The 24691-nt window shown below is 35.2% G+C and overlaps 2 protein-coding genes across 11 annotated transcripts in view; both read right to left on the bottom strand.

Moving 5' to 3' along the window:
* The window catches only part of LRMDA (leucine rich melanocyte differentiation associated), a 668732-nt gene that overhangs the window by 396334 nt on the left and 247707 nt on the right, over positions 1 to 24691 (bottom strand).
* The window catches only part of LOC308197317 (uncharacterized protein), a 296269-nt gene that overhangs the window by 71620 nt on the left and 199958 nt on the right, over positions 1 to 24691 (bottom strand). Inside the window, exon 1 of one of the 10 annotated variants that reach the window (XR_013952811.1) lies at positions 16450 to 16561. The exons of the other annotated variants lie outside the window; for them this stretch is intronic. The gene's annotated coding sequence lies outside the window, so the exon portion shown is untranslated. Of the gene's footprint in view, positions 1 to 16449; positions 16562 to 24691 lie in introns of those variants that run through there. 10 annotated transcript variants of the gene reach the window in all.

Here is a 24691-nt window from a genome sequence, read left to right as displayed (position 1 = left end):
TTCTGACATCACTCCTTCCACAAACACAGATTCTAGTCAGCAAAAATAACATTGCCTACCCATCACCAAGAACAAATAAATGAAATAAACTTGGACATAATTCTCCTCTGGGTTTTCCTAGTGCATTTTGCATTGTCTGTCTACTTAGATTACAAGCCCCTCAGAGCAAGGACACGTTCTCTTGTTTGACTTGTACAGCTCTGAGCACACTGTTTGCACATAAACAATATTAACAGCACTGATAATACTGGTTTGGGCAGTCTCAATACACATGAAAATGATGCAGTAAGTACCTTTTTTTTTTTTTTTTTTAAATAACAAGATGTCATATTTCGTCTCATTTTTCAGGGACTTATAAACCTGATGGAACTGCATATACCAAGGCTCTGAATGTTTAATGCTTTTGCTGAAAAGCATGGTGTGTTCATGCAGGAGAAGCGGCAGGACAAATATTTTCACACATTATCAGATAGCTGAGTGAAACAGGCTCCACCAGAATTTACAGCTGAAGGCTACCAGAATTTACAACATGTGAAATTGTGGCTGTCTGTATTTTCTCATTACAGTGTGCTTGCCAGAGATAGGCACTTTTTTTTTTTTTTTTTTTTGCCATCTACTACTGTCTCACTACTTCCTAGTTAAACCTTGTCTCAAGTTATCAACACTCTCTGGAGAGATAAGCTTCTTCTCACTTACAACCTGTCACTAATAATCGAACTTTCAAGACTCCATCTCAAAAAGAGACTACTGGAGGCACACAGGTCACAGGAATTAACTGCCACCAGTCCTTGCAGAAAACTAAGCTCATCAATCTATAGCTTCTCGTCATAATTAGAATAACGGCTTCGAAAATTTGGGCTGATGTTGACTCAGTCTTATGCCACAAAGACCGCTGATTAAAATCTTGGTGTGAAAGTTAATGATAAGTGCTGGTGGCGTTGTCGTGGCGACAGGGACAAACAATTCCCTTGCCGTGACATTTTCAATGTCCTGCAGAAGAAAAACTGTCCTCTTTAGTATGGCACTGTATGAAGCTTATTTATGGCTACAGGGCTTGCTGGATTGATGACTGTCGTAACACACTGTCAAATCCTTTACTGACACATTCATTTTTTGAGCCCCTGGTGTGGCAGAAATAAAACACAACGAAAATGTGAAAGTATTATTTATCAGTAGCTGTTTGAGTAAACAGTGGATAAAATAAATTTGGTATATTTTTGTACTCAGATAGGCACATATCTCCCTACATTTATTAAATACTTGAGAAACAAACAAACAAAATATGTAATGAACCTGAAGATTCCTTTACAGTTTTTGACTGAAGTTTTGCAATGGATTTTAGGAGACAAACTGCCCCCAAAAACTAACATAATCAACAAAGATTATGAACACAGCTTTGCTTACACTGTGTTCGTACCAAAATTCAGGGTGTTGTACCCTTGACATCAAAGTGTGTGCATCAGGACTGGCCTCATGTTTGTTTTGACACAGAATTTCAGAAAGTTCAGCTGAGGCTTCAGGGATGGTATTGAACAATACAGCAGCACACTTCACCATTAGTGTCTTCAGCTACCATTTTTATTACGTTTTGAAAGGAGAAGGTGTTACTTTTTTCTTCTCTTCCTCATCTTTGTTCCCCTTATTTCATGTATGGCGAACTTTATGCATCAACTTTAAGGCTCTTGTTAATTACTGCACCTTTGACCATCTGTACTGATCAGCCAATACAAGAATACCATTCTTGATTGCAAAAAGTAAATTCATAGTCAGATTATCATCAGAAAGAGGGATCAAAACCTTAAACCTCTACACCGCAAACACAAAAAGGTTTCTGTATAGGTTTTCTATACTGATCACATTTTCAGGGGCCATGCATATTTCAGCGTCCAAAATCAAAATTAAGAGATTCCCATTTCTAATCTCAAAATCACCTGTGTCTGTCTACAGAAATAAAATAAGTCAAACATAATTTACTCACTCCTGATATTAGACAAAGAAAATATACTTTGTCTCCTTTTCTCTCCTTTTTGCCAATGGACTCCTCCTGCCCTTGTTTTAAAAATATTTATTGCATCCCTTCTAATTAAAAATGATGTAATCCTGGAGGAGAGAGAGAGGTGTCAAAAGAGCACGCTGTCCTTTCACAATACTTAAATATGAAGGGGGTGAGCAAAGGGTTGTTTTCTGTATTCACTAAGTGCAACTCCATCAACGTTATCCAGAGGTTTTACACAAGATGCAGAGAAACTTCTACAGGTAAAAGGAAATCCCTGCAATCTAGTCCTTGCAATTTCAAGAGTTACTTAGTCAAAGAAATTAAGACTTAATCCATTAAAGCTATCAAAAAATTTTTAAAAAGGAATCCTATTTTAATAAAATTAATCCTTCAAATCTCTTAGGAAACTGGAAACTTTCAGCTAACAGTGACCCATATTAATATGGAACTAATACAAAGTTATTTGAATTTCTCTACTGCAGCATTCAACCCTTCAATTAATGTACAGCAAACAAATCTGCCAATCAACAATTTCAAATCACAAACACTGAGACTAGCCATACTTGATCTACACATGTAATCACCATGCTAAGTACAACTGGCTGTGCTACTCTGTAGAAAGAGTAAAAACAATTGTCCTTCCTAAGTTACTCTGGTGATCTTTTTTACATAGCTTTCCCTCTCAGTAGATCAAATACCATTTTCTCTTCAATTTTAACACCATTTATTTGTTGATAATTGGTCATCACTTTGCATCTTCTATATATTAAAAACCAGTTGAAGTACCTAATGAAAAGAGCTGCCCTAAAAGGTAGAGCCTAGATCTTGGACAAAGAATTAATTGGTCTATGATCTTTCCCATGGGTCAAGCTGTACTGGCTAGAGCTCCCATCTGTACAGAAATTTTGAACATCACTACTGCAGGTACAATTTACTCCATTTTTCAAATATGTTGAGATACTCACACCTTCTTCTTGTTTGTTTAACACAGCAACAAGGAACCTACAGGAACAGTTTTGAAAATAAAAATTTCAATTCTTTTTTAGCTTCTTCTATAGGCATTGCCTATAACTGAACACCACTAGTTGAGATGTAGGCATTTTCTCAACTGTTTCCAAGACAAAATTTCAGCGTGAACTACAAATGTTGGATGTAAGCGATGTCAAAAATGGGTATCTTTCCATGTTTTTTTTTACAGCTTTAAGTAGTACCACAGCACAATGACAGTGATATTTGGAAATGTCTGCTCAACATCTCAAAACAGCACTACACTCCCTAGCACTAAATTAACTAGAAATAGGATTTTGTGTATGCCCCAAATTATATTTCATGGACAATAAACATAGGTCTGATGTCCCAAATAATTTCTGTTAGCAATAACTTAAAATAAAAGAATACTGAAGTACATTGAACATCTGCTCTTTAAACACTGTCTTCAAAATGCACCAATTTTCTGCTGATCTATTTTGTATTAAAAAGAAAAGTTTTAAGTTTGGCATTCTTTGATTCAAACTTGGATTTCATTGAGCTTAGTGAGAAGACTTCCAATCACATCCATGCAAGCTACCTGTACTGGTTCTCCTCAGTTATAATTCATTAATGGTCTAATTACCAAGTAAAATTGCTTTAACAGAAGTTATGATTAATCATTCAGTGCTGTAAACAATACACAGATTCCAGCCTAAAGTATCTAGTAAATGCTGCAGAAAGTCATGTAAAAAAAAATATGTGAAAAAAATCAGCCTTTAATTTTCTTTGCTTTGTCAGTTTGCAACAAATTTACTATGTGAAAGTGGTTTTTGGGGAGGAGAAAGCATAGAGTGCTAAAATGATTAAACTATATAGTCTGCACTTCTGAGGCTTGATGGAAAAGCTGAGTGTACCACATGAAAACTCTGGGTGACTAAACAGATTGTCAATTTCAAAAAAAAAAAAAAAAGAAAAACTCTAGCAGTCAGTTTTAATTTTTTCATGGCCATTGGGTTTTCTTGTCCTATTAGTTACCATAATAGCAACACAGTGAACACAGTGTTGAGCAAAATACCAGAAGCTTTCATTAGAACCATTAACATAATTTGATAACTGATGGTATTTGATTTCTGACTTCTGAACTTTGACTTAAAGCTTGGTATAAGATGTAATCTCACTGACTGGATGCTTTTTAAAATATGAACATTTCATGTTATATTGCTTTGTTAACTGTAATTAACGTTCACATTTGTCACAAATCATATCATTTAAGGAAGAAGTAATAATGATGAAAGATGTGACAATGTTACACTTGTGTCGTCTTCCCTCACATGAGTAAACCCTAATATAGCCATTGCTCAAAATAAACTGAGTAATGCATGTGGTACTGAATGCATACGAATAAAAACTTTTCATATTATTCATATTAAAGTATTAATATTTTTACTTAACATAAAACAAGTATTATTTTGGTACTTCAGAGCTGCATTCAAGATGTTCTGCTTACAATGTAAGACTCACACAGCGTTTTCCTGATCTTTGAACACAGAAGCAAAGAGAACTTTTTCAGTTTCTGTCTCTAATGGTGGGACAAGGGATTTTCCAATAGAGATAAAGCTTCTTCTCTGCTCACAGTTCTTACAATCATTAATTTGCTCTCCATCCTCAGCCTTTGGCCACATCAGTGTAGAAACAGAGCGTGAACAAAGAAGTCTGCCTCTGGCGGGGGCTCCCCCAGCTGGTACATGCACCATGCACAGGTAAGATGCTGCCAGTAAAGCTTGAAGTGTAAGGAAGTTTGCTCTTGTAGCCAGGCTCAGGAAGCTCCAAATCACTATGTGGATGTTTCTAAGACAACTATATGAAGTTATGTGCCTCTTCAGTGTGGTATGTAAAGGAATGCAAATAAACAAAAACAGAATGGCTAAGCATTTGAAAACTATTTATAATATAAAAAATATATGAGTAGTTAAAGCTTCGGGGGGGGGGAGGAACATGACTTTCTAGTTATATTGATCACGTCAGGGTTCTGAAACATCCTTTAATGTGCAAAATATCCTATATTGCCCTGCAACGATAATCATATACACAGGAATGACTTTAGTTATTCACCACATTCATGATATCCCTGTACAGGCAATGTACACATCATCATCCAAAGAGACACAAGAATATGTTGCATCCTGCCACCTAAATAAGGCATGTAGAAGACAGTAAAGCAAAAAATAAAAAATAAAAATAAAAATCTAGTTTAAAAGTCTGCACAGTTTGTTCTAATATATTAGTTGTGAACAAGTGCAGAACAAAAAAATTGCTCTAATGCCTGAATGATAAGCTGTGAATGTATCAGAGACTATTCTGTCCCTAAGTGATAGAAGACACTGTCACTATTCTACCATATCAAAGAAAAAGAGGCTATTAAACATAGTGTATAAAATAACATTTAGGAAGGAAATCAGAATAATTACTTCACAAAAAGGACATTCAGTCAAGTTCTAAACCACTGCTTTGAATTGCGAATATTACTTACATCTAAGTTAAATCAAGTAAAACTTCCTAAGCACTCCCTTAAAGAATACCTCAAAATAACAGGATGGACTACCTAATTCATCATGCTTTGTACTGTTAGAAACCGTGAATTTTGGGAGGCTTTGACATTACATTTCTTGTCTGTAAATTCAGCCAATTCCTATTCAGGAATATAGATCAACATGGTTTGTTTCTACCCAAGCTCTGAAATGAGCAATCAAATTATCACATAAGTCATCTTAGACACCAGTACAACCAAGAGTCAGGAACAGCCTCTGTTGGGCACTGCGTAAACACAAGAGAAAACCAAGGGCCACTAAAGACTTTTGAGTCACACAGTTTACAGTAAGGAAAACCTAGCAGTGAGATTTGTCCGACTATTCAACTATTGTATACTTAAAGGAATGACTGTCACTGACATATTACAAAAAACTAAACCAAAAAAGAAAAAAAAAAAAACACAAAAGAAAGATCACAAAGGTTAGTACAGCACTGCTACGGAAGAACAAATACAGAAATGTGCTGTCCTATCTACTTCTGCTACATTACAAGGCTGGATAGCATATTTAAATGCTGCGTATTGGAGGTATGCTGAATCATTCTCCATCATTTTAGACCCAACATTGATAACATATTTCTTCATCTTCAGCAGAATAAATTATTTTGCAAAAGTAGGAAGTGAGTCTGACAACCGTTGTTTTTGTGATGCTCTGAGTAGCAGCGCAATATAATAAGAAACTCCTAGATAGGTACAGATTTCTACATGCTGATTCTAAGTATCCCATTCAGACAAAGCGATGGTATCCACATCGGCCAGGTGGCATAATAGAAATAAAAGTAAATTGTAATAAAAGATTGTCACGGGATCAATGTCTCGTACCTTAAAACTGAGCATTTTGGCTCTGCTTCAGCATTCATCAGCCAGAACCTATTATCCTATGACAATATTCCATTTCACTGATATCTGTTCATTATAAAATATATATATTTACAGTATTTGGAAGGTGATTTTTAATGCTGTGAATGCCCTTTAAAAGGAGACTATTTGAACATTATAGATTCCAAATGACTAGTCAAGATATTCAATTCCCTGTTTAAATCTTTAAATATACTTAGGAATTCCTTATTTCAATAGACTTTCTAATGCCTGTTCCTTTACTGTTTAAATATATATTACAATGTAAAATGAGAAAGGTCTTCATTAACTCATTGCGCTTGGGGAACTCACCTTTTTGTGGTATTAGTTTCAGTCATTTATCACAATGCATTACCAGTATCCAAGAAAAGCAGCCATAATATTTATACACATCACTGTATTTGAACCTTTCATGTTGGAATCTCTGAGTAAATTCAAAGAAGTTGTGTATCCCAACATATCAAACTTGAAAATCCCAACTCTGACACTGCAAGAACAAACACGTTATCTTCTACCCACGTCCACCATGAATATGTGAGTCTCAGCTTCAGTCAGGTACCTCATAATAAAGACTTTGCAAAAAATTATTCTCAAAAGTAGTCTTGTATTCAGAGATTATTATTTTTTTTAATCCTGAAACTTAAAAATATACAGCTTTTTTGTTTGCTTGGTTGTTTTTTTGTTTGTTTAGAAAAAAAATCTTTATTTAAGCAGTGTATTTAAGGAAAATTTTTAGAAGTAATAAATACAGTCAAGTCTAAAAATTCTGTAGAGAAAATACCTAGCAGCATTTGAGACTAGAGCACAATATTATCAGTGTCAGCATATTGATGACCCAGATGGTATTTGTATGTTTGAAGTATGACATCTTTACTCCTCTGTCATCCAACACAAGTAATTAACAATAATCAAGTGGGTGTTAATTGGATATAACGGAACAATCTCCAGTCAGCCTGAGCCTACTATTTGCCTCTTACTAGTAATTATGAACACTAAGTACTCACGCTAATCTCCTTCTTCTCACTGAAGCCAAACAGAGGTGCAGTATTTACTCAGCTGATAGCTTGTTTTGTCTGCAATTTAGTCTGTTTTAAGCCAAGAAACTCATAATTTGCAGAGCCGTCACCAGCTGCCAGGATCACACAAAGAATGCAAGGCCCTAGATGACAGCAATTCAGTATATATCATCCAGGAAAAAAGGACAATTATTAATTAAACTGACCTGTTACAACCACCTGGACCCATAAATACTGAAAAAAAATGAAAACCATCTGAAAAGTTCACATTTCAGATCCGTATGTCTCACACAGGAAAAGATGCTGTTTAAACAGAAAACTTCCCAAGCTGCTGTTCTTTTTCTCTGAAAGACCATAACAACCCTTTGCTGATAGGAAACTGGTGAACAATCTCAGTCACATCGCTGTAGAATGCACTTGGCTGTTTGATTACTATTACCGTAGCAAATTGAAAGTATCTTATCAAGAGTGACCATTAGAAACATATTACCAGCCATTAAGCAGATGGTTAGATGTTTTAAAATAGCTTTTACATAGTAATAGAATCCAGAGTAGTCAAGCTTATTTATGATTCTATTACGGGGGAAAAAGGAAAATAAAAAAATAAGAAACAATAAATATATATATATATTTTTGTGTTTGTGTGGTGAAAGGGGGCATTTTTCAGTGGTTTTGCAAGACCATTACATAACCAATGTATGAATCAGAATTCATTACAACACTTAGAGCACACTTAAATGCTGCTACAATTAAGTTTGCTTCTTCTATAAAAAATAATCTTTCCATCATTGTAAGAATTGGAATGACTCAACGTATCAAAACATGCAAAAAGGTAACACAGCAGATTAGGCGAACCAGCTCTGGAGACAGCTTTTACGAATCATTCCCAGGAAAACAACAGTTGTTTTCATCACTTAATTCATCCCAAATTTTGCTTGATTTAAGGAGGATTCAACTGGTTTGTGCTGAGACTGATTTTTTTTTTCTTATGTTACGTGTAGATGTCATCACTATGTCGATAACTAAGACCTGCACTGATTTACAGAAATGGTACACTATTTGGAACACAACTACTGATTGATGTAGGCGGCCAGAAATACAGACCATTAGGTACTATTATATTATTGATTTCATGTTTAAATTTGGGCAAATCACTCTGCTTGATGAGAAACTTGCTATTTTCATGTGTCAATTCACATCTTCAGTTGGGGCTTCCACTTACACAGTTCAGATAGGAAACAGATTTATATGGGACTTTTAAACCAAATACCACAAAGGAAACAACAAAGCAAACTATGACAAACATATGCTATTTTAACACAAATAATATGTAAACTTTTTTAGTGGCACCTCATAATTCTTAGCTGAAAAGAAAAAAGTATCCTACCCATGAAATAGAGAGAGAGAGTTTAGCTGTGTTTTTCTTTTGTTGTTTTTGTTAGTTTTGTTTTGTTTTAAGTAAAGAACACATATGGACAGGTTTGGATTAAATTACAAAGTTTCATTTAGGATATATGCACCTGCAGAACATTATTTTGATTAGATCAAATACAGGGTAGCCATACAACCATGTCCTCTTCACTTTTCCAGCTGTTTAGGATCCCATTCTGGAGTGCCTCATTCACCTTTTACATGGCTGACAGAAGTACCATTTGGCACCTCCCTCAGCCTTTAGTACTGCACAGGATGGATTTGGCACTTAAAAAGGAGATATTTCAGTTACAGCATTGTACCCATTACTGACATTACTGTACCCATTACAACAGCCTAACGTTTTTTCTTGGTAACAGAAACATTATCAACATTTATTCACTATATTTACAAGCTCCAGAAATGAAGTATCTGAAGTAAACTCTACTTGAGCTTTCTTCAATCTGTGTAAAAATGCATCCCATGGGTAGGGCATACAAAAATTCTAAAAACCACCAATAAAGACTAGATGCTTTTTCTAAGTAGCATTTTGGATTAAGTGAGATAGGACAGAAAATCAAACATAAAGCAACTATCTATCAAATGCACCATCCAAAAAAAAAAAAAATCTTAGCTCATTAATCTGCAGAACCAAAATGCTTGTTAAAGGCACAATGCATTCATATGCATCAGAAGGTATCTATTAAATATCTTGGTGCCATCTGTCATCCATGGTTTAACTTTGGATACAACTCTGTTAAGCAATTCAATTCCTTGAGATAAACTGAGGTGATATAGTACTATATAATACATAATATATACTATATGAACTATACAAATATTTTTCCACCTCTTCTAAAAGCCTTGCAAAATACGTTAGATGTTTTCTAGCAACCAAAGTTGCATTTAGCACACTAGGAGTTTCTCTAGAGAAAAACTAGTATTTCTACTGGAAGTATCAATTGTCAATAATTGCCTAAGAATAGAGTTTCAAAAGAATTGGAAGAGTATGAGATACATAAAATTAATCAAATCAGTGACAAACCAAATTATAAAATCTGCCACCTTTATCTACTTTCAAACCTAACGACTAGCATTTTGCCAGAATGCACCCTGAAGTCTCAAACTTCTGAGGTCTTTGCCCCACACAGGCACGAATAGAAGAAGAGACTAGAATTAGAAAAGTGTCCATGGTTCTAAGGAGATGATATAAAAGCAGAAAGCATTTTCACAACCAAACTTCAGTCACATGCACATGAAAGACCACCTGTCTGGGAGCATAACCATCTCTCAGCCACGCCAGGCTCTTAGCTGTAGAAGCTGAGGATCTGCAGAGGCTGCGTAATGGAAACAGGAATTTGACAGGAAATCAGAGACTTCAGCTACATTTTTGTCTCTAGGTTTCAATTTCTTTCCTTTTCCTCCTCCCACCTTGCTTCTACCTCAAGAAGTAAGGGAACACAACTGTGCAACTGAACTATGGAAACCGCAGGCTGAAGCCACAGATGTACTGTACCAGTGTAACTACAGCTCCATCTGGGTTCCTTATTTTGTCCTTCATCAGGCTGCTGTGTCAATTGTTTGTACAATGCACTGAATTTCCTGGGAATTTCTCTCCCTGGCATTCTGCACATCTTTCAGAAGAAAGATGCACAATTTCAGCTCTATAGAAATGCTTTCAAGCACAGCAGATGGAAAGTTTACTCTAATTTGCAGCTCTAGGAAAGGACAGAAGAAAATTTGCATACCTATATGGAGCACAACTAGGCTCCACACTGGAGTATTTGGGGTATCTGGAATGGTTTCAGGACAACAGATTACCTAACAAAGATGAATTCTTGTTTTGGTTTCCTTGGATTTGATAATCATAGCAGATTTATTATTTTGCAGTAATTTCAGAATGAATACAAAATAGGGAACAATGGAAAGTAAAATTTTTGTTTTAAACCACAACTTTTCAGGAAAGTAACAAAACTTCAACACATTATTTTCTTAATATTTCATTCCTTTTCAAAAAAAAAATCACAAAAAATCCAAATACTATTTGGAAAAACAAAAAGATTTTCAACATGATGCATTCTAGTCACATGTAAAAAAAATACTTGCCCAATCTTGAAACAAATTACCCTTTGGGTTAGAACATAAAACATTTGAGATTAAGAGATACTCAGGTGTTCTTGTTAATGTACAATATTATGCCATTTAGACACAAGCTTAAGTGAAGACATTTTAAATACAGAAATGATCCATACAGATGAATATCCTCCCACACTGCAAAAACCAAAATCCTGACATTACTGCTATCCTGCTGGAAAGAAACCTGTCAGGACTCTCACTGGCACGGTGAAAAGCAACATGAATGGCAGAAATTTTGATTGATGTCACTGCCTGCCTGTCAAGTGAAACAAGCAGGGCCAACCTAATCATGTTAGATTAGTGAATACAGACATGATATAATATTTTTGTTATAGATATGCACATAGAGTGTGCATGCAGAGAATCACAGGCACATAAACATATCTTTCAAATAACAGTATATATTGTATGTGTTACAAAGTGTATTATCAAATTCTTAAACAATGCCCCTGTTTTTGTTTTCTTTTGTTTTTAAAGTAAAATTGATGATGCATTTAAGACTTTGCAGTAGAGCTTCCACATATTTTCCGGAGGTTTGATTCAATCACTTTCTTTTTCGCATTGCTAAACTGAATTAGGTAATTAATAGTATGAATCTAGAGTGAAATTGCTGCAGCCACCTTTTCTAGATAAATATGCAGATTTAAACATAAAGCCATACTAAGTATCTTCTGTTAATAAGCTAGATAGATTTTTAAAAAATTAGAATATCCGAAGACAACAGACCTTCTGTATGAAGGTCAAAAAAATAAAATCTTATCAGGCAAAGTTTGCAAAACAAGAAAACATTTATTTCACACATGAAACTGGAATCTGACTACTACTGCCTGATCATTCATCACTGAAACACTTCGTTGATACTTTCCTGACTGATAAGTAAAAAGAATCAATAAGAAGAATCTCCACATTATCAAGAATGATGCTGATAGTCTAGATCTCAGATTAACTGAGAAAAAATGTATCCTAATAGTAAAGTATCTTGATTCTCAATGATCACATCAGAAATATATTTAAAAATAAATAAGTAAATGAAAATCCCAAACTGCCTCTCACTCCACCCCTCACAAACTTGAACTTGTGCATTAAAACAAAACAAAACAAAAAAAACTTGTCAAAAGCAGCCAGCTACATTTCAGCTGGTAACTCCGAGATCCCACGCCTAAGGCACTAACTGACAGAACACTTTCTGTATGGTTTAAACCCTACGTTCAAATTCAAGCAAATACAGTGTCCTTCAGTCACGACATGGCTACAGAGCTCACAGCAACAAATGTGCAGAAATTATTTTAACAGTATGGAAAAAATATTTTATTCTATATACTAAAAGCTATAAAGTATGGGGTTGTGATTATTTTTTTTTAAACTCGTCCATAAACAAAATACTAAATCAAAATGTCTGTTTGGTATTTACTATATACCTTCCTTGGGATTTAAATAACGTTAAGTACAAGAAATTGCTTTTTTTCATTAAATATATTCATTACATATATTTCCTTCTTTGCCCTTGAAAACAAAATGTAAATAAGCTTAGTGCCAGATTTTCTTAATATTAAGCCTGGTATTGAAATGTACTCAAGCACGTTCCTTTTCCACTGACGCACACAGTGAGACATACCAAGATCTTTAGTGGGACTGAGACTCCCTTTTTTCATGTTTTAGTTATTTTTATCAAACTTAGAATGAGGGAAAAATAACACAAGTTGAAAGTGAGGGCTTAGTTCTGCAACACAGACCGTGTCCCCACCTCCACCTGCATTTAATCTTGAGCCTTTGCACCCCACAATTAGATAGTATCGAAACACATCCAGAATAAATTTCCACAATGCACATTATACAATGACTGCCTACTAGTTGGACATTAAATTTAAAATAATTTGCTCTCACATCTAATGAAATCTAAGCAAGCATATTTGTACACAATCCCTATCTACCTATACAGAATTAATCACTTGCACATAATGCAGATGAGCCTTGGAAAGGACTTCAGGACAATGGAGAAGGCACCTGTTGAAGTGTATTTGCAATGTGATACACGCACAATGCTTATAGCACTCTTATGAATCCGGTCCAGACAACACCAACCTGGCCAAACAGCTGGCCTTCACAAGGCTGAAGTGCTTGATGGCTTAACCGGAACAAGTCAGCTCCTATTTTGCTCATTTCCTGAAGGAATTGTGGAGGTTCTGCACGACCCCTAGTTTTCCAAGCTTGGAAGTGAATTTTGCTAGCTTTGAAAACATTTTAGGGCTTATACAGAAATTTATAAAATGTCAGCTTGAAAATTTTAATTGACTTATTAGCAATATCTCTTCTTTGAATGACCTTTTAGTCCTCCTTATAACATATCACCTACTTTTACTACCTTCTGGCTGACAGCTTTTAATATATTCCTTCCTAGTGGATGATATCATCTGTCCTTGGATGGAATTAACTAAAGCACTACACATTTAAAAGCTGACATTAATCCATATCCACAGATTTTTAACAGCTGCTGGGATAAATATTGTGTTTCCATGCATTAGGTTTTATATAACAATGACTAGTAGAAATAAATTGAGATTAAATATACACTGGCAACATCAAAACTAAGGAGGAAAAAAAAACACTCAGCTGATAAATGCTGTGTTTTAGTGGCTGCATATATCAATGACTAAAAATACTTACTATAATTAGCAAGAATAATTCAGTTATAGTGTAAACATAAGGTATATTTTGTTCCTGTGGCATTGTTATATCTCCTGATAATCACACTTAGAAAAAAACTTCAGTGAAGAGAAAGCTGGTTAAAGACCCAGGTAATACTTTATATCTGTTTCAAGAAATATGGCAACCATTATCGCATCACATTTCTTTTCCCAATTACGTATTTCGTTTTGCACCCATAAACAGGTGAGTAATCAAGGGCCCTAGTTGGATCAGGGAGGCAAAGTGGCGCCCAGGGAGGGAGCACTACATCTTACTGCGAGTGGTAACTGAACACAACTCCCTGGGAACCACTGTGAAAATTCACCATTTGTCAAAATTAAAAAATGCACAATTCAACAGGAGACTTTCCTCCCTTTCCCTTTGTCTGTCAAAAGAAAGTATACATTAATAAATTAGTGAGAAACATTTTCAACAAACCCGAACATGTCTGTAAAAGAATTCTTGAAAGTAAGAATTATTTTCACCACAGCCTGAGTAGTAGCCTCCAGAATTGTTAACTCCTGGTCTGGAGAGTCAATAGTCATATTGTGCAAATGTTTTTGAAAATAAAAAATATTCACCTTAACACACCAGAGCACATTACACCACACCAGTGGCAGTCACTGAGAGCTGCATTTTGCCCTAACTTAGCTCAGTGTGCACTTCTGAAGAACCTACGGTTAGGATTACAATGGTGTAACAGAAGAATAAAATCTGACCCTGTAAAGTAACAATTCTCTTTGCTGACATCTAAGGCAGAACTCATCACCCTTCTCAAAGCTGCAGTATTAAATGAAACTAATTAGAAAAAATATATACTTTTTTTTTTTAATGAAAGATCAGCAAATGATACTTTGACACCAGAAATCAAATGCATATAAGACCATCATATGATTTTCTACACAGGTTGAAATGTAACTTTTAAACAAAGAGGGCATCTAGATTTCTTCCTGGGAATTCATAAGTAATCCATAGGATCCCTGAGAGAACAAAAACACGGAACTACTTATTCTTGCAGTGTGCACAGGTCATATGGTTACCTGGTGCATAATGATTTGGGAATTTCTTTGGTATCTCCTTCCATTCTATTTTTATTCTATTCACATATGGGTTTCCTAGATTATTTTTTTTTTAGGAGTTTTTATTTTTCCTCTTCCTATTTTAAAAAACTAAAGAGCATCATACCCTTAATCCTCCATCATTCAACAAGAGCACCTCATTGTTTTCTGCTTTCAGGCATAAGATTCTTTTCTTCTGTCCATTACAAATTAATTCTCAGAATCTTACAATTTGGAAAAGTTCAGAAAGAATATAAATTCCTTAAAAGTTCACTCACACCGGAGTTTTCAGTAAAGCTGTAGAAAGGTTCTAATTAGGCTTTTCACCAGTACTTGCTTACCACAAGACCAAAAAACAAGTAGTAACACAAAATTGAAAGAAATGGATTGATAGCCCAATTAATTTACAGTCCTAATCTACAGTTCAGTGAACCTGATCAAAAATACTGTAAATTTCCTAATAACTGAATTAACCTCTTTTGCTAAATATTTTGAAAGAAATTTTACACACCTATAGCTTTTAATATGGCAGCACCATGCTAGAACCATACTTAGATTAAAAAAAAAAGGCAAATTATCAACTGCCACAGTTGTATTCATTTAATTCTGATGTTTCATTCAGCTTCTATCTTTTCCTGTTTGAGCATTGGAGAGAAGACTACTAAGTCACAGCTTCTAGGAGAACAATCATATAATTTGATGTGGATACAAACATTGAAGATGCACACAAGTTAGCAATCCAATCCAAAAACAACATGGCAAGCCTGAGCTGAGCACTGACGACAAGATCCACTCACCTTTAGTATCTTCACCTGTTCAACATCCTACAGGAATAAGACTAGCCCATAACCTAATATTCTTAGAAGTAGAGCTGCATGTCAGCAGCTCCAACACATGGTAAACCTTATTGCATGTAACTGGACTGACACCTACCAATCCCACATCCATTTCATAAGCCTCATCCAGAAGGCTTGCAAACAGCCTTCATCTCTCTGATTTAAAAGAGGCAGAAGGAAGAAAGGAAATAACCATCTTTGACAGCTTCTCATCAAGAAATAGGGAAGCAAAAGACAACTTACACTCCCTAGAAACCTTAGGAGGAAATGAATGACTTCCAGGTTTTCTTGCAACCAAACATACAACCACAGCTCCTTTATTATAATTTAAGATTAAAAACAATAGAATTTCTAAAGCCGTATTTTAAATGGTTGAAAATAGTTTGCTTAGTAACTGAAAACCCTGTAGACAATTTCCATGAGATAATTTATTAGCAAGCTAAATTTTTGTCAAAAGTGCCAAATCTGAACAATTCCTCATATTTAGAAGAAACTTTTCTCCAAGCACATGCTGTGTAAACAGTGGAACTTAGATTCCCACAATACATCACGTTTGCACATGCTATCTGTGCACTTGAAATACTTAAGGAAACCTTTATCATATATTTATATTTTGATCTGAGATATACAGGAAATACAAGCCTGTTATTACAGCAGGAAATACAAGCCTGTATCTCAGAGACATTCCTGCCATAGCACAGTACCATCCTGCACAGGTTCTATGTTTCCAGGACACAGTTCTCACCGGAAACACCAGCTCTCAATTGATCCACATTTCTGAATAACAACGAGTAATATGCAATGTATGTTTATCAGCCGGGATATTTCAAAGGCTTCTTTTTGGAGATTAAGATATTTCAGCAAGCCACTACCACACACTGTGTGTCAATACACGTACCCTGAATCTGATGCAAAGCAGAAAATCCCAAGCCAGGCTCTGAAAACGATACTGAGAAGGACAGCTTTCCTTAGCCCTGCTCACAGAAGCACATCTCCACAACATACCCAAGTGAACCTCCTCAGCCCCTAGTGGAAGTGCAGGAACAGCCTGCCAGGAAAGCTGCTCCCAAGCTGAAAAAGTACTGTGGATGTAGTCGACATCTCTGCCATTGTAATGGCTAGCCATAGCCTCCTGGAAGAACGAACAGGTGCTGGCTATTGGATTGATGCAAACAGCACATTGAAAGCAGTTGAAAAACGTTAATCCTACCTCTTGTGCTGGTACTATTAATGGCAAGAAACTGGGACTTGGTCCATAATCAGTGCTCAGCTGCAGTTCAGGGGGCATGTGGGGGAGTAGGAGTAGGGGAAAAGAGGAGGGAGAGCAAGAGAGATCAGATGGGCAACATGGTACCAGCTAACAGGAATTCAGACTTGTTACACTTGATTAACACATTTAAGTTTTCAAAAATCAAAAATCAAAAAAAAAAGAATACGAGAGAATGTTTTTATACACAGATGTCAAGAAGACAGAAATGAGAATTAGAGATTAAATAAATGGTAGATGAATAAATTATTCCCACAGAATTGTGTTTTTTGTTGTTGTTTTTTTCAGGGGAAAAATAGGCTACAGATTAGAAGAAAACTGAAGACATTGAGTGAGCTTTGTTAATTTTGCTACATAACATTTCACTCAAAAGCTCCATTTTTGTAGAAATATCTGTGTTATATATCCTCAGTTTACTATCCATACATACTTTAGTACATATTTATCTCCTTCCTTCTTTTTAGCTGAGAGCTAGGAAAGTTGCATAGCATGGTGAAAAAGAACAGTGAATGAGAATTTCTTATTGTGAAATAAGAAGCTGAAATAATGGAACAAAACCACAGTTTATGCTCTTAAATTATGTTTCCCTTTTAAAGTGCAAATATATATTAAAACATACATCTGGAAAGGTGAATATATTTATTTGTTTTTAAGACACAAAAAAATTATTTGGCATGAGTTTAATACATTATTATTACAATAGACATTTTTAACCCGGTTTAACTGAGAGACTAAATTTTATACTATTGCCAAACCTTGGATTTTTCTTTTTTGTCTGGAAGGGGCAAGTGCTTTCTTATGACAAAGACTTGAAAGATATATCCCTTTAATTTTTTTTTTTTTTCCTACTTCACTTTCACATGTGTTGAAACTCATTGCTTCTGGAAATGAAGATGCTCTGGTGTCAGCTGTAAAATCTGTATCTCACTTCCTCAGACAAGTGGATATTTATTGACAGGGTGTGAGAGAGAAAGGAGAGACTGCCTGTCCTGGAGCCAGTAACCTTGGTGAAGATGCAATGTCACAAACACCAAGCCATCATTCTCATAGATGTACAGCATATTATTTAAAGGGAAACAAATATCGGCCACTGAATGTCACTGCAAGGACACATCTTCTGCCTCTTAACTAAACTTATCAGTGCTGTGGTTTAATATGGTACCTTTTTCATCCTCCCCTCAAATTCATCTTACGGAGCAGCTCTTGACACTACCAGAGAGCAGTCAAGACTAAGATTTAGTGACGTTTGCTTCAAACAGATCTAGATTTATTGACATTTGTTGCCTGCTTCTTTTCTCAGTAACCACACACAGGATTAATTTTAACCATTTCATAAACTGTGAATAAACTGCATACTTAAAGTAAACAGGTTGAGACACCTAAATTAGTGTTGCTGGCCTATTTCTACTTGTAATTAGAGGACCAGAGCCTTAGTCACAAGGGCCTTAAAACATGCAGGCAAGGTTTTGCTGGAAGTTGGATGAAAAGGCACACATCAATCCCTTTTCAAAATGAACTCTCTTCCAGTAGAGAGGGGAGGATTTATATCTCAATGGTTTATGCAAGCATGTGAGTATCAACTGTACATGAAAATACTGGAGGTGGAAAAAAAAACTCATCTTTTAACATCTATTTCAGTAGTGAAATATTGCTTTACTAATTCAGTCTTTATTTATTACGTAATAACATAGCTTACATTAGCTTCTAAACCCTAAATTAATATATCCTTTATACTTCTACTTTTCTACAGAAATTGTATTACTGCTAACAGAAATTGGTTTCTACAAGGGTACCTAAATATCTTGCTGCTAATCCCCACAAATTAAATGAAATGATTGAATTTATGCTTTTCAAATCTACAAGAGATTTGGACACTCAGAACTGAACAGCACAATAATGGAAATACTTCAGCTCATATACAGTACTGACACAGCCATCTCTTAGTAACAGAAAAAAAACACAACCGTATTTTAAAAGGAAAGACAGATGAATATACTCTTGTGACTCTCTTAATGATAGGCTGAAGTACGAACTTGCAGTGTTCTGTAAAAGATTAACTACTAAATGAAAAAGAACTGTTGGATGTAAATTTAAAAGTCCAAAAACACCCAAGAGGCATAACTATAATTATTGCTCAGGGAAGCTGTTTAAGACTAAAAATACATTTCCATTAACAACCAAAATTATTTTTCATTGCCTTTTTCTCAAGTTTTCAGTGAATAACCTTTGATGATAGCACATGATAATGATTCATTAGGAAAAAAAAAACTAATTTGTATTTCAGAAGTATGAATATTTAAAAAAAAAAGTCAGAAATCATACCACTGAAAATCAAATGCCAGAAGATGCAAAGGACAGTTTGGGAATGAATGTTTGGGAATGAATGTTATTCCACAGTAAGAGACTTACCATCAGAGTACATCCTGTACTTGTGCGTACAGTTCTACAGAAGAATAATATTAAGATGTATTAATCAAAATAATTAATGCTTAGTTTTATAAGACACAAATTCTTCCAATTTGTGTCTATTTACTCAGCGTTAGCCAAAGCACAATTGGTGGGAAAAGCACCACTGAGTACCAAAGAGCCATAAAACATGTCTGCAAACTACAGAGCAGATACATATCAATGTAAAAACGTTGGATGACAAAACCCAGGTTTTTACAGGATTTCTACATGCCAGGAATATACACTTTAGTTTATAGGAAAAGGCTACAGTGTATCCTTATAACAATATAAATCTCCAGAACTCTTGTGATGATACCTAATTTACGTGGCTGTCACTGGAAAATGTAGTATAGTGAATTATACACAATACTAAACTTAATTATGAGCAGTACCCTAGAAATCTTGATTAGAAATCATTTGCTCACTACACTCGGAGTCTGTAAAAACAATGACGAATTTATATAGCATATTGCAATTCCAAATAAATTATTCCCAGAAAATCAAAAGGAAGGTATAGATTAAATAAGAAATTATTTCTTAGGATCACTGCCAGATTTTAAGTACACTATCAAATACAGAGTAAAAATATCACAGTAGAAAATGCTTTACATAAAAATAGCTACTTAGCATTCACATCAATTATTTTCATCTACAAAAGTAGGCGTTTATAAAACGAGGGCCAGATCCCAATATATGATACAGAAATGCATGTGTTTCATTAGAGAACATATGACAAACTCTCGGCTATATTACTGCTCCCACCACCACCACCACACTGTTTCACCCTGCTCAAGCTACTTGAGCGCAGGTTTTCAGAAGGACGTTGCCACAATGGTGGGATGGCTTTCCCAGCACACTTTAGAAACTCTCAGAACAGCCTTATTTTCAGCAGGGAAACATTCAGAACACTTCTAGCATGGATTCTCTTACAGCTTCTACTGAGGTGCTGCCAAATCACAGCTGTTTGTCAGATCTCAGGACTTCCATTTCCCTTACCATAAAAAGCGCGCACAATACTACCACAGTGTGTTGTAAAACTAAATCCTGTAAGGTGTGAAGTGGTCACGCGATGATTAAATGAAAATGACTAAATGACAAATGCTCATTTCTAATGTTAACATTGCTTCATCTCAACTGCAAAGCAAATGGAAATAAAATATGAAATCATAAAGACCACTTGCATCTCTTTATATAAAGGAAAAATTCAACATCAGTATCATGAAGAGTTCAACATTTTCCCCTAGAGAAGTCTGGTCACTACCAGCAAAGCCCTCTTTCAGGTGAAGAGACCTCCTGATACGTACTATTTTATTTCAGAGAAAGACCTTATACTTATATGTAGAAAGAGATTAAATAAATCATGATTACAACAGTAAACACGTAAATTCTGATCAATAAGTACTTGCCTCCCCCTCCCCCCAACACTAACAGCTGCAATAAAGCTTTAAATGTAAAGCTGAGCACAACCAGCCATAAAAGTATGTAAAATAAATGAGGATAACATAATGAGGGAATCCAACATTCATCTCATAAATATAACATAACGACCACAACTAAAATGTCAGAGAATCTAATAAATCAATATGGTAGGACAGAGCTATCTTTGCGCTTAGCATACATAAAAATATATTTACATGCAGGGTTTTTTATTTTATTTTTTTTTAAACCAAAGATCAAACAAGAAAAATAAGAAACTTAACTCATTATTCACTTCATGATTCAAAATTTCATGCTATTTTTATTTTGGTTGTCTACCCAACTGTAAGAGGGCATCTAACATTTTCCCCATAAAATAACAAAACAAATGACAGCATTAACAAGTACATAAAGTGAAACGAAAGCATACATTCACCACTTTGAATGGATACTCTTAGAGATAGTCGGGAAAAATACCTCCAAGAACAGGTGAAGAATTCTGTATAGATCTCAGAATTTTCAAAAATGCAGACTTCTTTAAAAGCAATTAAAGAGGGACTGTGTTTTCTTAATAACACTAGAGAATTGTTATCAAGTATTTAACAGCAGGTTACATAGGTAAATTTCCTGTGCTGTAATACTAAATCTATTTTAGCTGCTATTTTTAGAACATCAAGATATATGTACATAAAGACAGCTACAATAAGCTTGTTAGCACTTCCAAGACTAATAAAGCACATAAACTACAAATAGTTCACAATACAGTAAGGTATTACAGCACAAGTAATCAAAATCTGTTATAAGCCTCAGAACAGGATTTTTACTCTTTTGCATTTCCCTACCATGTTTGTTCGACCACCGATGGCACCACGGTGGAAGCAAATGTTGGTAATTCCATTAATAGGCACAAGATGGCATTAAAACAGCTGATACAAGAAGACAGGTCAACCTTTTTATTCTTGATTCACTTCCACCACTTATGATTATCAATATGGAAGCAGAAGCCTTTCCACTTGCTTGGATACCAATCTTAAAATGGGTATGCCAGTTGATAATCAAGGTTAGGGACTTTTTATAGAAAACAATAAAGGCCCTGCTTTTACCAGAATGGATGTACAAAAGTGTACACGCCATGATACTGCAGCCAATGGTGGTATGTTTTCAGTCCCCAATCCACAGGCATTCAAAAACACCTTTCTCAAATAAATTATATCCTAGGTAAATAAACAGAAGTTTCTATACACTTCTTAAAGCTAGGCATCTCAAAAAGCTGAGCAGGGAAGACCTCACTTCCATATTACAGACACTTTAAAAAGTCACCAGGTAGACTTTTAATCTAAACTAGAGATTAGTTCTTATGGCCAGAATTAAATATTCTCTAAAAACTGGCTGTCCGTTGCATTACCCCTGTAGGTCTCCTCTGCCATAGCCCGAGCTCTTTCTGCAAGTACTCTATGGTCCAGTGTCACTTACCATTGCAGCGTAAAGGGGATTGGCACTGTCAGCAATTTGCACCTCAGGCTGCCAGCAGATACTTTCACAATGCTCAAAATTGGATGTTATCTTTACAATGCAACTATTGAAAATGTTCCAGTAGATTCTGCTTTACTTACTTGTCAGTGTCTCACTGGGAAACGTTACAGTGAATGCTTACACGCTTACTCCTATAATCAGGAAATTAATTACATAGGCTCACTCCTATAGACAACAAACAAACAAAACCCACCACTTTTTCTTCTCTTAGCCAACATCTACATTTCTTGACCTGAAGAGTGGTGTAAGTCTTGCCATCTTCTTAGACGGCCTTTCTCTTACCGAGACCACAATGGAACTACTTAATCATTTATCAAATTTGCCTTGCAAAGGAAACCACTACATAGGTTAAGTAACTGTTCTTGAAGTTAGTAAGAGAACCAAATTCATTATCATGTATCAAAGCATAAGACAGCAATTTGTTTCTGAGGACCATCTCATCTAAGTGGAAATGACAGAAGCAACTCAGAGACTTTTCAGTAGCACCCTCTATTAAATAATGTCTCACTCATTAAGTGGGTCAATGCAATTAAAATAAGGTACCTTCTTAAGCTGTATGGGGACTAATGCTTTTTCAGTAGACTCACAACTTTGCTTCTTTCGATTGTTAATTTATCTACAAGTCAGTAAAACAGGAACATAAATTCATGTAAAGTGCACCTGAATGAAGGAAAATCTCCTTCACTGCAGGCCAGTGTACTCAAAAATAATGCCACTGACAACCAAAAATAAGAAACACTGACACAAGACCACAGAAGACATGAAAGAGGTATCTGCAATGATGCCTTGGGAATGATATTTTCAGCCAGAGTTACTGGACTGCTCCTTACACTCACCCATTGCTAATTAGTACTGACATACAAATCAAATACCTTTGTAGAAGCAAATCTATTGCAACTTAAGTTTATTTTTAAAGTAACTCAATTACCTCAGTAATTGCCTATGTACAGTTGTTTGCTCTTTCTCAGAGAAACTTTTTGTTCTAACATTCTCTCATCATCACTAGGTTATAAATAATCACCCTAGAAACATATTAGACAATAAAAAATAAAGCTAGTCTCAAAGATAGCCTTCTCACTAGCACAATTTGCTGACAAATTCATAACAAACAACAAACATAAATTTTGACTGGTCCAGATTCTAAAGCCATTCTCTTTAATTTAGCAATGCGTAACATATTTAAGCAAATACTGCATTCAAAATAATTTTTAAAAATTACTTTGAACCAGGAATTAAACAAGATTCTACTATACCCACTAATAATTTTGTTCCTCCATACTTCACCCAATTTATTTTGCTTTGGCTGAGAACAGTGAAAACTGTTTTTAATTTCCATGACAGCTTCATGGCTTCATGGGAGATTGTTCTTCACATTTTTAATAAAAAGAGAAGACTTATTCTTTTTAGGGTGTCCATAGCTCAGATGACTCAAAACTTCTGGGAAAAGTAAATTTTTTTTTTTTTAATCAGTAGTTTAGTAACATTGTTGTTTTGAATGACTGTATCTGCCTCTTTAATCCCCTGAAATTTTGGGGGGTGGTGTGTGTGTGTGCATGTGTGTGTACACATGCTGTTTTGTTGTGCTCCACACCTATACTACTTCAAATGGTCTGACCTTTTCACTGAAAGGAGCAATGCACTGGACAAAGTAACACCTCTGATAAAATCTCCTTTTGAAAACTGTTCTTGAACTACAGTCATGACAAAAAAGTCACCTGCATATTATCCCTCCTATATATCTAGTCCTGATATCACTGCAAAAATTTCAAGCAAAAGGCATTTATTTTTGCATATTAAGTCCCAATTTCCAAACACCCCAAACTAAACAACATACTTGAAAACATAAATCCTGTATATTTAAGGGAATGGAAATATAGAGCTTTACAGTTGATCCATGCATACAGTAATGATGGTATTGAATGTATTAGTATCAATAAATGTGCAAGTTACAAGGCTTCAGAAATTAAAGTGCTACCGTATGATGAACAAACCTTAAAATATATTTTGACCTTACACTGAATAAACATTTGCAAATTCATAAGCGAATCCCGCATATTTCCTTAAATGACTAGCAGTATGAATGAAGACACATTTTGGGGATGATCGAACGATACGTGTGTATGGAATTTCTAACACAACAAAGGAAAAATAAGATATTGTGCAAGGAGTGTTAAATTACTTAAGAGAAAGTTTGGTCTCTTTAAAAAACCACATACATACATACGTCTTCACATACATACACACAGACATAAACTACAGAAATACACATACATTTTCTGCAAGAAACTGTTTACCTGTCATTGCAAATTCTTACAGTATGCTGTTTACATTCACAGTGCAATTTTGAACTAAACCAGTCTACATGTCCATTTTCCCTTCTTCCACACATTTTTTTTTACCAAGTTTCTTATTGCAATATAATTATATCTGTCTAATAAAGGAGAATAAGTTCAAGTCCAAATTGACTGGAGGAGCC

The sequence above is a fragment of the Anser brachyrhynchus genome, assembly GCF_964034855.1.
Source record: "Anser brachyrhynchus genome assembly, chromosome: 6".
Taxonomy (NCBI): domain Eukaryota; kingdom Metazoa; phylum Chordata; class Aves; order Anseriformes; family Anatidae; genus Anser; species Anser brachyrhynchus.
Note: the sequence above shows the minus strand (reverse complement) of the source record. Positions and strands in the feature narration are given on the sequence as shown.